Source organism: Schistocerca cancellata, chromosome 3 (genome assembly GCF_023864275.1).
Source record: "Schistocerca cancellata isolate TAMUIC-IGC-003103 chromosome 3, iqSchCanc2.1, whole genome shotgun sequence".
Classification (NCBI taxonomy): Eukaryota; Metazoa; Arthropoda; class Insecta; order Orthoptera; family Acrididae; genus Schistocerca; species Schistocerca cancellata.
The window spans coordinates 769,311,350-769,325,943 of record NC_064628.1 but is presented as its reverse complement, the minus strand read 5'-3'; positions in this window follow the sequence as shown (position 1 = coordinate 769,325,943).

Here is a 14,594-nt window from a genome sequence, read left to right as displayed (position 1 = left end):
TAGGTATCGGTTTTGCCCATTCATCTAGCTCCATCTTTTCAAACATTAGTTCGGCCGGTGTGTGCCCTGTGGATGTGTGTGGTAAGTGATTTACTATGTGCTGAAACGGACCCAGGTATTCTATCCATTTCCTTTGGTTCTGTGGTATATATGTGCGGATAAACCTATTAAATTCACGGAAGCACCGTTCGACGGGACTTGCTTCCGGGTGGAACTTGGATACTAAAATATGACGTATGTTTTGTGATTTTAAAAATGATTTCCATTGGTCACATGTAAAATTTGAGGCGTTATCAGTTAGGACTGCCTGTGGTTTCCCGATGCGTGGTATGTAGTCTTCCAGAATTCGCCTTATAATTGGCCCTGACCTAACTGTTTTGACTGCGTACAGCTGGAGATACTTACTAAAAACATCATACAGGGCTACGATGTATTTAACTCCGCCGCGGGCTTGGGGATAAGGACCTGCGGCGTCAATAGATACAAGATCTCTTGGTTGCTTTGGTATTATTGGGTTTAGTGCGTTAAGACTGGTCCTATTCTGATGTTTGACCTTTTGACACACCGCACAGCGTCTGATTACTTGCTCTATACGTCGCCTCATATTAGGGAAATAACAATACGTAGAAATTTTGGCGGCACACTTCAGCACTCCATAGTGCCCCCATGTGCGGTGCGTGTGTTGAATTAAGTTTTCCACGTATTCCTGAGGTATGCACACACACCACTTATCCATTCGTCGATCTCTTCTGTGAAAGAGGACGCCATTATGTATAATGTAATACTGCTCTAAACGTTCGTGTGTTCTAGCTTGCAATTTTTTCCTTACCTTGCTCCATCTCGGGTCTTCTTCCTGTAAACGTTGCATGTTTTTGCACATTTTAATATAATATGGTTTAAAAGTTCCATCCTCTATTAAAAGGACCTTGAAGTCTGATGTTTGTTCCTCTAACTCGTGGAAATCGGTAAGACCTTGAGGTAACCGTGATAGTGCATCTGCCAAAACATTCTGTTCCCCTTTTATGTACACTATCTCAAAATCAAACTCTTGGACATACAGGCACCACCTCGCTATTCTCTTATGTAACAACTTGCACGTCAGAAGAAAAGACAAGGCTTGATGATCACAGTAAACTTTGGTATGTTTTCCCCAAAGGTAATATTGAAATTTACGAAACGCCCAAACTACTGCTAATGCTTCTAGCTCAGTTACGGAATAAGATCTTTCACATTCTGTGAGGGTTCTACTGGCAAAACTGATTACATTGACTTCTTCCTTACCATCCTTTGTTATTATTTGAAACAGGCACGCACCGAGCCCCTGATAACTAGCATCGGTGCTTAAACAAAAATCCAATTCCATATTTGGGTGTTTCAGGATAGGCGCGTTAATCAGCGCCTGCTTAATCTGCTGAAAATCATTTTCACATTCTTTAGTCCACAACCAACTGTGGTTTTTACGCAGTAAGTTTAATAGTGAACTACTGTTCAATAATTGTTGTGGCAGGAACTTCCTGAAAAACGAGGCCATACCTAGAAAACCTTTTAATTGTTTCTTAGTATAGGGTGTTGGGAAATTCCGTATCGCATCTAGTTTACTGGGGTCAGGTAGAATTCCTACTGGTGAAATAATGTGCCCTAAGAATTTTACTTTTTCCTTTCCGAATTCAGACTTTTTAAAGTTAACTGTGACATTATATTCATCAAATTTTTGCAAAATCCTTTCCAAAATACTTACATGTTCATCCCATGTTTGAGTTGCAATTAATAAATCATCAACGTAGAGTGTAACCTGGCTAAGCAGTTCCGGTCCAAGAACCCTGTCTAATGCTTCAATAAAGACACCAGCGCTCACATTTAATCCGAAAGGCAGCACCCTAAATTGGTAGCTCCTCCCGGCATTTATGAAAGCTGTATACTTTCTACTCTCTTCATGTAATAAAATTTGCCAGTACGAAGCTTTCAAATCAAGGGATGTTAAATACTTAACGCCATGGAACTTTAATAACTGCTCTTCTAGATTCTCTGGCCTTGTTCTTAGAGGAACGATGATTTTGTTTATTTCCCTCGCGTCTAACACCAACCGCACCGTCCCGTCAGTTTTACCAACTGCGAGAATCGGACTGCAGTAAGGTGAGTGCGATGTTTCAATAACCCTCCAACTAATCATGCGCTCTATTTCCTCTCTTACTGCCTCTTTCTTTGCCCAAGGGGTGCCATAAGACGTTCTACAATAAGTTTCATGCGGGTATACTTCCATTTTATATTCATATCCCTTAATAACACTAGGTTGTTTACGAAAAATGTTATGATGTTTGAAGAGTAATTTTGTCAGTTCACTTCGCTGTTCATTGTTAAGACAAGTGGATTTATTTATTTTACTGTCTACTATTTGCTCATCGAGGATCTCCCTACCAGAGTCATCAAGTTCCATCTCCTTTACCACTATGGGTTGAGGGTAGACAAATTTAACATTAATGTCTGGTATCGGCCTAACCTGATTTGTCATTGTAGTTCTTATTAAGTCCATAGTCAGCGTGCGCTCCCCTACATGAAACTGGCATTCCCCGCTGCCAATATCTATTTTTATCCCATATCTTCTGAACACCTCCATACCAAGCATACAGTTCACTATAAGTTTGTCTACCAACAAGAAAGTACACTGCAAAATTACGCCACATATGCTAATGGGTATGCTGGCCTGTAATTTTATAACTTTAGATTTACTTCCCGTCGCCGTTACGATCTTACAGTTCTCTACAGGTAGTGTGGGAACATTTACTTCCCTCGCTATCTCTTTGAACAAGCTAGTAGACATCAGGCTTGTCGACGCGCCAGTATCCAAAACAACTAGTACATCTATGTTTCCCACCTTTATCTTTGTTATTGCTTGAATAATTTCACTTACCTTGCGTGTTGTTTCTTTCTCTTCGATAAACAAGTCTTCTTTCATTTCTGCGCCCTTATCATACCTTAAAAATAGATTCCGGATATGCTGTATGTGTAGGTTTGTTTCAGTGTCTGCTTCCTCCTTTCCGTTCCTGTTCGCTTTAGTGTTTAAGTCTCTCATATTAGTACTGTGGCACACTGACAGTTCATTACCTTCTTCCTCTAGTCACGCTCGATTATTATTTCCTGGGGCCGGTAAAGGTATTGTTTCATTTTCTGCCGTCACTTCTACTATGTTTACTGTATGTTCGCGTGCTCGCCAGTTCGTGTCCCGGTTGTTTCGATTTGACTGTACGGGCTGCCTGTTATCTCTCGGATCCCTGTGTTGCATATTCCGTTCCTGGTAATTTGCATTTCCTTGTCGCCCATTGTCGAAGTTTTCCCTCGAGTTTCTATTGTCTCTGCCATTACCGTACCTATACGGCTGATATTTAGTTTCGTACGACCCTCGGCCACTCTGTGGCTGGTAGGTAGACCGATTGTACGGATCTCCGTTGTGGCGCGGCGGTACATATGGATGCCATTCATTCATACGCACACGACCGTTATAATTTCCAAAGCCGTTGCCGTTACCGTAGTTCTTCCCGTTTGAGTTGTGCTCATTACCGTTACGATAACTAGGTGTGGCTTGCCCATCCTCATGAATCAGATCTATTGAGTCGAGCACTGAAAGAAAATACTCCAGATCATATTCGGGAACAGTTATTAATTTTTCCCTAACATTTGCAGGTAACTTGTTCTTTAAGATTTTCAGTACATCGACATGAGATATCGGATTATTCCAGTAACGGGTCTTGTTTAGGTATTTTTCAAAATAGCTTCTTAGCCCCCCGAATTTTGAATGATATGGTACTGGATTAAATACCTCTCGTCTTAACCTCTCCTGGATAGCTGTTGACCAGTATTTATCTAAAAATGCATTCTCAAACTGTTCATATGTCTCGCAAAGTTCTGACATCTCCGTAGCCCACAAAAGGGCATCACCCTCGGTGTGTCCTACTACATATTTAATTTTTTGAGCTTCTGTCCAAGTCCTGGGCAGTACGTTTCTAAAGGCTCGGACAAACACCACTGGGTGCGTTCGCTTTTTCTCATTTGAGAATACGGGAAACTGTCGATGTTTTATTAAGCTCTCATCCATTAACAACGCTGTCCAGCACGGCGGAACAGCATTTCCCTGCGGTGATGGTATATTTGTTTCAGCAAAGTTTTGCCCGCTGCTCGCGTCGCGCGTCGACATGCGGTCGCGCGGCGTGGGTTGGGCATTGTTGTCCGCGCCACTGATTCCTCCCATTGGCGGATGGCTGTTTATCGCTCCGCTTACCGCCCCAGGCGATGATATTACCGTACTTTGTTTGTTAACTATTTCGTCTCTTAACCGTTGTTCTAACTGCCTGATATCATGTTCTACGCGTTTTAAGATTTCTTCTTCCTTGTCCCCCATTACTTCCTTTACTGCTTCCACATAGGTACGCTGTTCACGTACGCATTTTTCTGCGAACGTTGTATTGTCGTCCTTTGCATTGCTCTTTACCGATTCATAAAGGTGCACAATGTCTGAGTTGATCCTCTTGTTTTCTAACTTAAGTAATCCTACCTCCAATGTAATTTTTTCTACATTTTCTGGCAAGTCGTTACAGAAAGAATGTAGTTTCGCTACATCTGATTGTACATTGTCTAAGTTGACCTGCGTATTCTTTTGCATTGCCTGTAAATTCTCTTGGGTTTCTCTAATTCCGGATAGCTCCTGTCGATACGTGTGTGTTAGTGTTTCAAATTTTTCGCCCACTATGCCTTTTAATTTCTCACCCATATCGTGAACCGAAATTTGTACTTGTTCATTAATTTTACTATCCACCTCCATGGAGATTTGTGAAATCTGCTGTGTGAACTTCGTGTCCAGACTATTGAGTTCTGTGCGCAAATTTTTTACGTCGTCTGAAATGTGTGTCATGTTTGTATTAACCTTCTCGATCTCGGACTTCACTGTGGTCATGTCTGCTTTCATGTTAGTCATGTCTGCTTGTATCGTTTGTAAACTTGACATTTTAGTCTCTAAGCCCGACATTTTTGAATTTATGTCTGCTTTCATTGCATTCATGCTTGTTTGTATGGATTCTGTTAAGGCTCGAAATAAGGCTTGCATATCTTCCGTATTCACTTCCGGCCTACGCCTGTCAACATCTGCGTCCGTACTACGCGTACTGCTCTCATTTAAAATATTCTCTGGCCTCGAGGTGCCATTAGTTACGTCTACTGTAATTAACGTATTGCTTGTAATTAAATGTTCTGTATTCACGGGCGTCGAATGCAACAATGGCATGTCGCGCCCAGCATCCAAATAATCACCGTTAAACAGTTCCAAACCACTCATTGTTGCATTTTGCAAATGAACATCCACTACATTCGCATTATGATTTTCGAATGACATTTCCTTATTGTTTTGACCCTCCATTATAGAAATCCTTATACCACTGCAGTTATCAAAATAAAAATTTTCTTTTTTAAGATTTACTTCCGCGCTACTTCTCACGCGAAAAAAAATGCATATACAGTTGTATGTAATTATAGTCTCAGCTATTCTTTAGTCAATATACTTTCTATACTAATAAAGAAATGTCATTATCTCCACTTGACTACAATAGCGTTAATATCTGAAGCTTTAGGTTCTGGAATTTAGGAAATAGGTGGATGGATTTTCTAATAGGTCTACTGGGAACGCATTCTCTATATGCATTGCGCAGTCCTACCTGATTGTTGTCTTGTAAATCGTACTTCCTCTATTGTGCTTTGTTGTGTGCTCTCGGTACTGTCGCCTTTTTTCCTTCTAATTTATTTATTATTTCCTTTTTATAGCATTTCTTCAGTACCACATCATCGTCTCCGTCACATCATCAGCGTACATGGAACATAAAGAAATCGTTAACATACATGTATATTCATTTTCCTAACAATACTAGTACTCACAGTTTTGCCCACTGCGTATCGTCCTGTCACGGTCGCCACTTTATAGTATAATAAAATAATGAAATAGATGATAATAATATGCGTGGCTTCTTAAAATGTATTGAATTAATGAGATTAATTTTTCGGCGTGAATGACAAGCACAATAAGCTGAGCTGTGCCTGGAAATAAGTCCGTATTAGTTCATATTATTTTGCAGGGCGGAGTAGTTTCTTTCTCCGCTGTAGATTTGTGCTTACCATTCTTTATAATACTATGTTTGGTCGCCGCGTTCACGTTTGAAGTCTTGACCGTGTTCCTATTAAGCTTATCGGATCTTCGTAATTTTCCAAAGTACACAGGTGGGCTTCAGTGGTTGTAATTATTGCACTATTTGAAATAACAACTCACACGACCTTTCTGTTAATAAAACAATACTGTATTTTTCTGAACGGTGCACATATAAAATCCACACTCCTCACTTATTCATAGCGACCCCAAAATGGCGGTCTACAATTACTCGCTAAAATATTGACGTGCTTCTCACTCTTTCACTAGCCGAGCGCGAATCCCTCCTTGCTCCTACCGGTACCAGAAAAAATCCTCTGTTTATTAACAACTGAAAGTCAAAAAATACATGACGGTAGGCATAGGCTCTATGATGGGCTACCGCTTCATCTTGTCTCTTTGCCTTTAAAGAAGACGAAAACATAAAGGAAAGGCAAAAGGTGCATCACAGTGTACATACGTGTTGATTTCCCTGGTTATGCTGCAGACATTCAGGGATGACGGAGACTGATAAATGTATCAATTTGGTGCAAGGGTCCGTAGCTCGGAAACGAACGAGTCGAAAATTGCAAGCGAATATCATTCTAATACCTCCGACAGTGGAACACGTATGCTGGTACTGTTGTTGCTAAGAAGCTTTCAGAGACGGTAGTATGGACCAAAACAAGGAGAACTGTCTACTAAACATGGGTTCTAAAATGCATACCTAAGGAGCCATGAGCACTTGTTCGTTTTGGATACAGTGAAACACATCTCTTCTACTAAACAAGTGCTCATACTTCTTAAGGTATGCATTTTAGAGGCAAAATTTCATTACATTTTTTCTTATTTTGGCCAATACTACCAACTCTGAAAGTTGCCTGTCCTACAATCTTTGCAACAACAGTACCGGTACAGGTATTCCCCTGTTTGAGTTATCAGACCGGTTTCGCTCATAGCTTTAGAATAGTTCGTTTCCGGTACAGGTGTCCTCACCTCATATTGGTAGATTTAACTTTCTCCATTCTCCTTGAAAGTCTGCAACATCACGGAATCACCCCGTGTATAAAATACACATACGAGCGTACAATCGCCAGCGCCTATAACTTTGAACCTCTTTAGCGTCGTTGGATATATGTGCCCTATTCAAAATATTACGTACTCACTCTCCTCTACAAACACTAGAAATCCGTAATGGGAATCTCCAAACACTCTGTATACTTCTATCTATAAATTACATAATAATTTTATTGAGGCCCAAGTCGAAAGCGTATGCGTGCCTCTGATATGGGACAAGTTTACTCATCTATGGCGGCACGTTTATGCATATCACAGAACGCCACAAGGTTTATTGGCGTTAAACAAAACTACAATGTTATTTACACCAATTAACACAATAAAATACAAACATTTTACTAGCGGTGAACAAAGATATTCGTGAAATTCCAGCTGGAAACGCATTATTTTTTGTGTGCATAAATTGCAACTGGGACAGTGATGATGAATAGGCTTTCAATTAATATTGACATTTCTATGCAGGCCATACTCTGCTACCGGTTCTCTTTCTAATCTAATTCGCTCATCATCGTCTAATTTAATTCTGTATTTCATTTCCATTTTCATTACTTTTTTTGAGGTTCATCTTATAATGTCTTTTTAATAATACTAATTACATTGCTCTTTCAAGTCACTGAGAAAATTTCAGTTTCATCAGATATCCTCAAAAGTATTATTTATTCGCCGTAATCTTGAATTATCTTTACAAATTTCTCCTTGGTTTCTTTCATAGCTTGCCCTATGTAAAGACTAAATAGCATCGGGATAGGCTACGGCTGAGTATATTTTTGTAATTGTTAACATGACCGGTTTGGCAGACACGACAATGTGTAGATGTGCATGATGTCGGGCGTAGTGCATACTCTCCTAATGCACTGTTAGTGGCGTGATATGCACGCTGATGCGGTCTGTCATCATGTACGGGTGCGCAGGTCCGAAGACTGTGTTTACAAGATGAATTGTATACACAATCGGTGCTAATGAGTTGGTCTTATATCCTGTTACAGAATGAATTAGGATAAATTAGGGGCAATAAAATGGAAACTGTGAGGTCATGTAACAAAGCTTGTGCACGAGGCGCTTGTCGAAGTATAGATAATCAGTTGGAACGAATTATTACTGCCTGTGACATAACGTTATTCATTTATTTATCCTACTCCAAAGCATTGTAATATTACATGTTTGAAGATTAACATAGAATGAATCTGTAAAATTTTAGATTAACAGAGACAATACAATTCAAGCGATTGCACCATGTACTTTACTTTCCAAATACTAACTAAGAATATATAAAAACTTAACAAATTAATAAATATCATATTTAAATCTAAATGTTCATAACTTTGTTTTGAGATATTATTACAATTTGTTAGCTTTCTAGCATTCATCTGAAGTATTTGTGGTACTCAAAACTTTCATCTAACTGCGAATCTTACCGAATCAAAAAAAAAATGTAGTAATTTATTATGAATTTATGGACTAAGTCTGCTTTATTCATGGGCCATCGTCAACCTTTTCAGATATTTGCCTCTCCTGACAGTGTCCTTAGTTAGATTACTACAAGCTAAAAGCAGTGGTCAGTAAGCTGATCTCCATTACATGTGCACAATGTGTTGTCAGTTATACTGCACTGTTTATAATAGGCATTTGATTTTCCATGGGCCGTTAACATGGCTGCAAGATTCGGTGATACTGACCGATGGCTCTCGATCTTCCACCATAACCGAGACCATCCAGCAAATATGAGGTAGCCGAGGAGGTGGAAACGTGGGTTCTACTACGCCAAGACTGCTTGGTACCTACAACAGGAAAAACACAATTAATTAGCATGAGTACAAAATAGGAAAGTATTTCTTACTTTGTTGTAGTCCATGATCTGTTGGCTGACAATTATAGAAGATGTGACTAGACTAAGGGTCTGTAGAATGACATAATTTACAAGTCACCAACCTCGCAGTGACGAATTAGTCTCTCGTAGTCTTGAATGTCGAATCCGGTGAATTTGAAGACTAACTTGGCACTGGGCTACGAAGACTGGATGGCAGCAACGATTGAGCTGCAGACGATGACTGACTAACATCGGCGCTGGCTGAACACTGAGCGCGGCTACGAACTGTGGACTGGCACAACTGCACTACACTCCTGCTATACATGAAGTGCCTAGCGCCACCTAGCGGCGAGCGTAAGTACTGCGACTGGCTGTGTACTCTTTGGCTAGCGCAGCCGTTCTTCTGTTCTGTTTATCGAGAGAATCGCATCCGGCGGATCGATTTCTCAGGCGGCGGTGTGGTCCTATGACTGACGACATCACATTGGCAGTTTAATCTTTAAATGTAGCTGGATAGTAGGAAAATACTGTTTTCCGTTTCCCCCGTTTTTAGTTCGTTGCCACTCAATCTTCCACTGGCTCCTTAACTCTTCTCTTAAGGGGCTCCGGAAAGGCTCAAAATCATGAAAAGTTCAATTTTTACTTTTTTGCGTTTTCTGAATCTGCAGACTATTACCTTTTAATAGATATATAATTTATTCAATTCCGAAGACTACAACTATTTTTAAATTATTTTTGAAATGTGTTCTACATGGGAGAGACCCACTGTGGCGCTGTGCGATATGTTAATTACCTTGGTGACGGTGATTCTAAAAGTTTCAAACATGTTCAAGGACTAAAGCCCTATGGTGATGATGTTGTAGTGCAGAAATTTGAGTGTATTGGACACGTACAGAAGCGAATGGGAACAAGACTTCGGCGACTGAAAGCTTCGTACAAAAAACAAAAACTCAGTGATGGTAAAGGGTTGGATGGGAAGGGAAGGTTAACTGACAGTGTAATTGACAAAATACAGAACTATTATGGAATGGCTATTAGGCAAAATACACAAAGTGTCGACGAAATGAAGAAGGCTGTTTGGGCTCTTTTTTTCATACTTCTTCAACCGATGAAAATCCCCAACATAGCTTGTATCCCAAAGAAGAAGACAGTTGGTGTAAATATAACAAAGGATTGCTAACTGGTGAAGTGTACACTCATAAGCATAGTCTGCCTCATGCAGTAATGGAGGTGATAAAACCTATTTTCAGAGACTTAGCAGCACCTGAACTGTTGAAAAAGTGTATTCACGGAAAAACTCAAAACCCCAATGAAAGTGTAAATAGTGTTATATGGTCGAGAATCCCCAAGACTGTATTTGTTGGAATAGAAACACTTCACTTTGGTGTGTATGATGCTGTTGCGACTTTCAATGATGGCAACATTGTAAGGTGCAAGGTATTTAGAAATATGGGAATGAAGATAGGTTCTAACATGGTACGAGCGATGCTTGCTTTAGACAAGGAACGCCTTCGGGCTGCAGACAGAGCTGTAAAGAGTCTAGAAATACAAGCAAGAGTAAACAAGAGGAGGAACAAGAGGAATCTGGAGGAGGAGTTTGCAGAGGATGAAGATAATCCATCCTATGGACCTGGAATGCACTAAAAAGTTAATCCAATCTTTGTCGCTCGATTCCCAAAACTTTTATTTTCTCATACTAATTACATGTTTTCTAAGGATCTTCCAAACATATTTGTTTCAAACTTTCAGTAAATGTTACACAGTACCTTCTGCATAATTTCACACAGCCTTTTTCCAAAAAACTGTATATTTTTGAATATATAAATAAAAAATTGCAAAAAAAATGTTGTGAATTTTCATTACAATTGAAAAAAGTCATCTTTAATAACTGAACCAAAATTTTGTAAAATCCCTGTGTTAAGTTGTAGCCCATATTCCAATAAATAATCTGTAAAAAGTTCAACTTCCTACCTCAAATACTTTGTGAGGAAAGATGAATTTATAAGCGTTATTTTAACATTGCAAGTATAGGGCGTTCCGGAGCCCATTAATTTCTGCCTGTGACGTCATTCGGATACCAACAGTGTTGGAAACGACGAAATTTTGTTCAACGACATCACACCTCTACAAAGAAGATTGGGGATGCATTCATGAACTACAGATGTTAATATAGCATCTTGTGCAGGTTGTTAGGATAAATAAAATTACATTAAAAATGAATCCACTTAAAGTTTGTCGTCATCAGTACCGTGATTTCCCGTATTCTACACCTATGTTTGTCCTTCTTCACCAATTCTAAAGATCTGTTTCTTCGTTGCGGAACCATCCTGCAAACGTCTTTTATATTATTCAGTCCTAATCCGGTTAAGTTGTCTCGCACTTCTGGCATTGAATGATACGGTAAGTGTTAAGACACCGCAGAATAACTTTCATGATACCAGAGGGAGCCGTAAAGGGCAAGAACTGCAGGGAGAGACAGAGATTGCAAATATATTCAACAAATAATCGAGAATTTTGGGTCTACCTAGGGAATGGCTCAATTCGACATGGCGAAATCTACACTGAAATTTTTCACGCAGCAAGACTACACCCAAAGAAATGCACTGCCAAAATTTTAGTTGCTAAGGCACACTACAAGTATTTAAAAATGTTGAAGTTACTCATTCCTGCCTCACGATGAACCGATTATAAGAACTGTCTGTACAACGCTTCCCGCCCAACGCACGAATCGGCGGACAAGCAGACGCAGCCGTGACAAGAAAACGTAGCGCCGCGTAACGCGAAGCCAGAAGTGCACAGAAATGAATTTTAAGCACTTACGCCATACCAAAAATTTCTGAAATCATTAATTTTTTTGAATAACATGCAGTTGATATCGACAGCTGTTTCGGGTTACGCAAGTGACTAGCAGAAGAAAGATAGTCAAAGCCGTGTATGATGTCACATTACAGACAACTTCCATCTATGGGAACTTTAATTTGTTGACACGAAATACTTTATAACCATATCTGTAGCACAGCTCCTATGATAATCTCTGAATAATTTATATTTTGCTAACAATGAAACAGTTTTTTGTCCGCAGCTCCTGGTCGTGCGGTAGCGTTCTCGCTTCCCACGCCCGGGTTCCCGGTTTCGATTACCGTCGGGGTCAGGCATTTTCTCTGCCTCGTGATGACTGGGTGTTGTGTGCTGTCCTTAGGTTAGTTAGGTTTAAGTAGTTCTAAGTTCTAGGGGACTGATGACCATAGATGTTAAGTCCCATAGTGATCAGAGCAATTTGAACCATTTTTTTTTGAAACAGTTCTTTGTTTATTCTCTAAACTCGTCATAAAAATTGGATGACGAAATCAAACATTTTTCTCGCACCGGGCACACCTGATAAAAGAAAGTTTAATGCCTTCAGTCACGTCACGGTAATTAGTAGTTTTATTTAGATAGAACTGGAACGGAGTAAGAAATGTTCGTGACCTTTGCTCTGCTTCATGTGCTGCGTACCATGCATACTTGATCAAAGTCGCAAAATGTGATTATGCAAACAAACACTGCAGCAGTGACTGAACTTTAGCAATAAACCTGAAATTATAAAGAGCTGTCAGGAAATTATACTCTCTTAAAATTGTCTGAAAAAGCTTCACACTCTAGGAAAGCATTTTATCGAGAGGCTGAATCTCACTATTAGTTCCTGGTGGAATCTGAATTATATATATTTCGTCGCCCTCTTGATGACAGAGGTACCGTTGTTTCCAGGCCAAGAGTCCAACAAAAGCAATGCATTATTTTCTGGAAATCGTAAGAAGACGTTTCGGATGTAACATTGAAGATTATTCTTTCCAATTTTTCCACATTTTGCAACATCTATTACAAGATTTTTGCAAAGGAATAGTCGTTTTCTTTAATTTTTGGTCATAATTTGCCTTTGTGTTTGAAGACAGATAAAGCTGCGGATACTTATTATTGGCTTTGTTTTATACAAATGTGTCATAGGACTCATCGACTGCAACTGCGCAAGAGACTGTGTCTTTTTCTTTTTCGCTCGAAACGATAAAAATCATTTTGCATGAAATCTGACTGATCTCCCTCCCTAAGGTGCGTTTGCACTCATGAGCAGTTCTAAATCTTTCGAACAGTTTCGCGAGTTTCATTTTGGCGCATACTTTGTACATCGTGTAAACCTTTCTTCCATTTATGGAGTTCATGTTCAGATTTTTACGAAACGCAACCCGCTTTGCACACTGCTTAAGTTTAAGCGTCTTCCTGCTCTTTCATTTTAGCAAAAATTTTACAACCTTCCCTTTCTTGCTGAAAGATGTTACGGTGAAGGTTTTCTTTGGAATTGTAATGTACTCTTTTTTTGGTTCTAGGCTTTAATGAAGACAACAGTCAACGATACGTCGTATCGTCCGAGTTATTTTCTGTTTATTCTCATGGTTCCACAATCTCTAACGAAAATCTGAAATTATTGGAATGAATGTCCAAGAAATTAAGTAGCAACACATCTGTAAGTCTTTAGGAGAAGTAGGTGATTTCGATTCCATACCAAGTTCTTCATATTTCATCTTTTGGACTTGCACAAAGATAGGTGTTATTAGCAATGTATCCTAAGAAATCAAACAGAAGATTAATTCAGTTTTATCTCCATTGCTAATACTTAGCAATACTGCAAAAGTAGCTGCTAATTATTATGAAAATCAAATAAATTTCAGATTCGAGCGTATAGTTCTTGTCAACTATTCTGTAAGAAAAACTATCAACGAAAACTGAAATTCGCTTTAAAAATTAAAATCGCGCTGTGCCATGTTATATGTTTACCAATGTGCCGACAACCAAGGTTGGTGCCCATCGTGTTTCGCATGCCCTCTCTGCTACAGGTACAGCAGGGGTGTACATCTCTCCAGCCACCTGGCGAGCTACGAATTTTGGTTATCTCAAAATATGTGCATTGGGTCTTAGCAGCTAAAGTTTTCACATTGTGTTTCTTTCGGTGTATTCTTCTCATACAAAAAATTTCAGGGCAGGTTTCGACATGTCGGATTGCACAGTTCTCTTTTAGGTCTTACTTTGTAATAATGACACAGGAGAGGAAGCTGTAGTGGTCTGCATCAAACCACTAAAGGAAACTGATGACGCTGTTGTAAAATGAGAATAGCAAATACGAATACTGCAGTTGCTCGCAAAAGCGTCTGCCATGCGGTTTCCTTTACAGGCTAATCCTTTCGAAGAATCTAAGTCTTCCATTCACCTTCCAACTAACTTATTTTATGTGATCGTCTCATATGATACCACTTCGTGGTATTACTCGTGCAGTTTGACGTCCTCAAGATTTCCACACTAATCTTTTTACCACACTGAAATATGTGTTTGGATTTATCCTTCAATACATATGACAATCTCGTCGATTTTAGTTCACTATGTAATTTGACAAGGAGATAAGTGGCGTGTTTCATTAGACACAATGTAGTCTACGTGCTACGTTCCTTTTTCTTTCTCCTGCTCCATCACAAGTGTAAACGTGGACTACTCTTGGTGAATTCAGTCTGTCCTTCTGATACA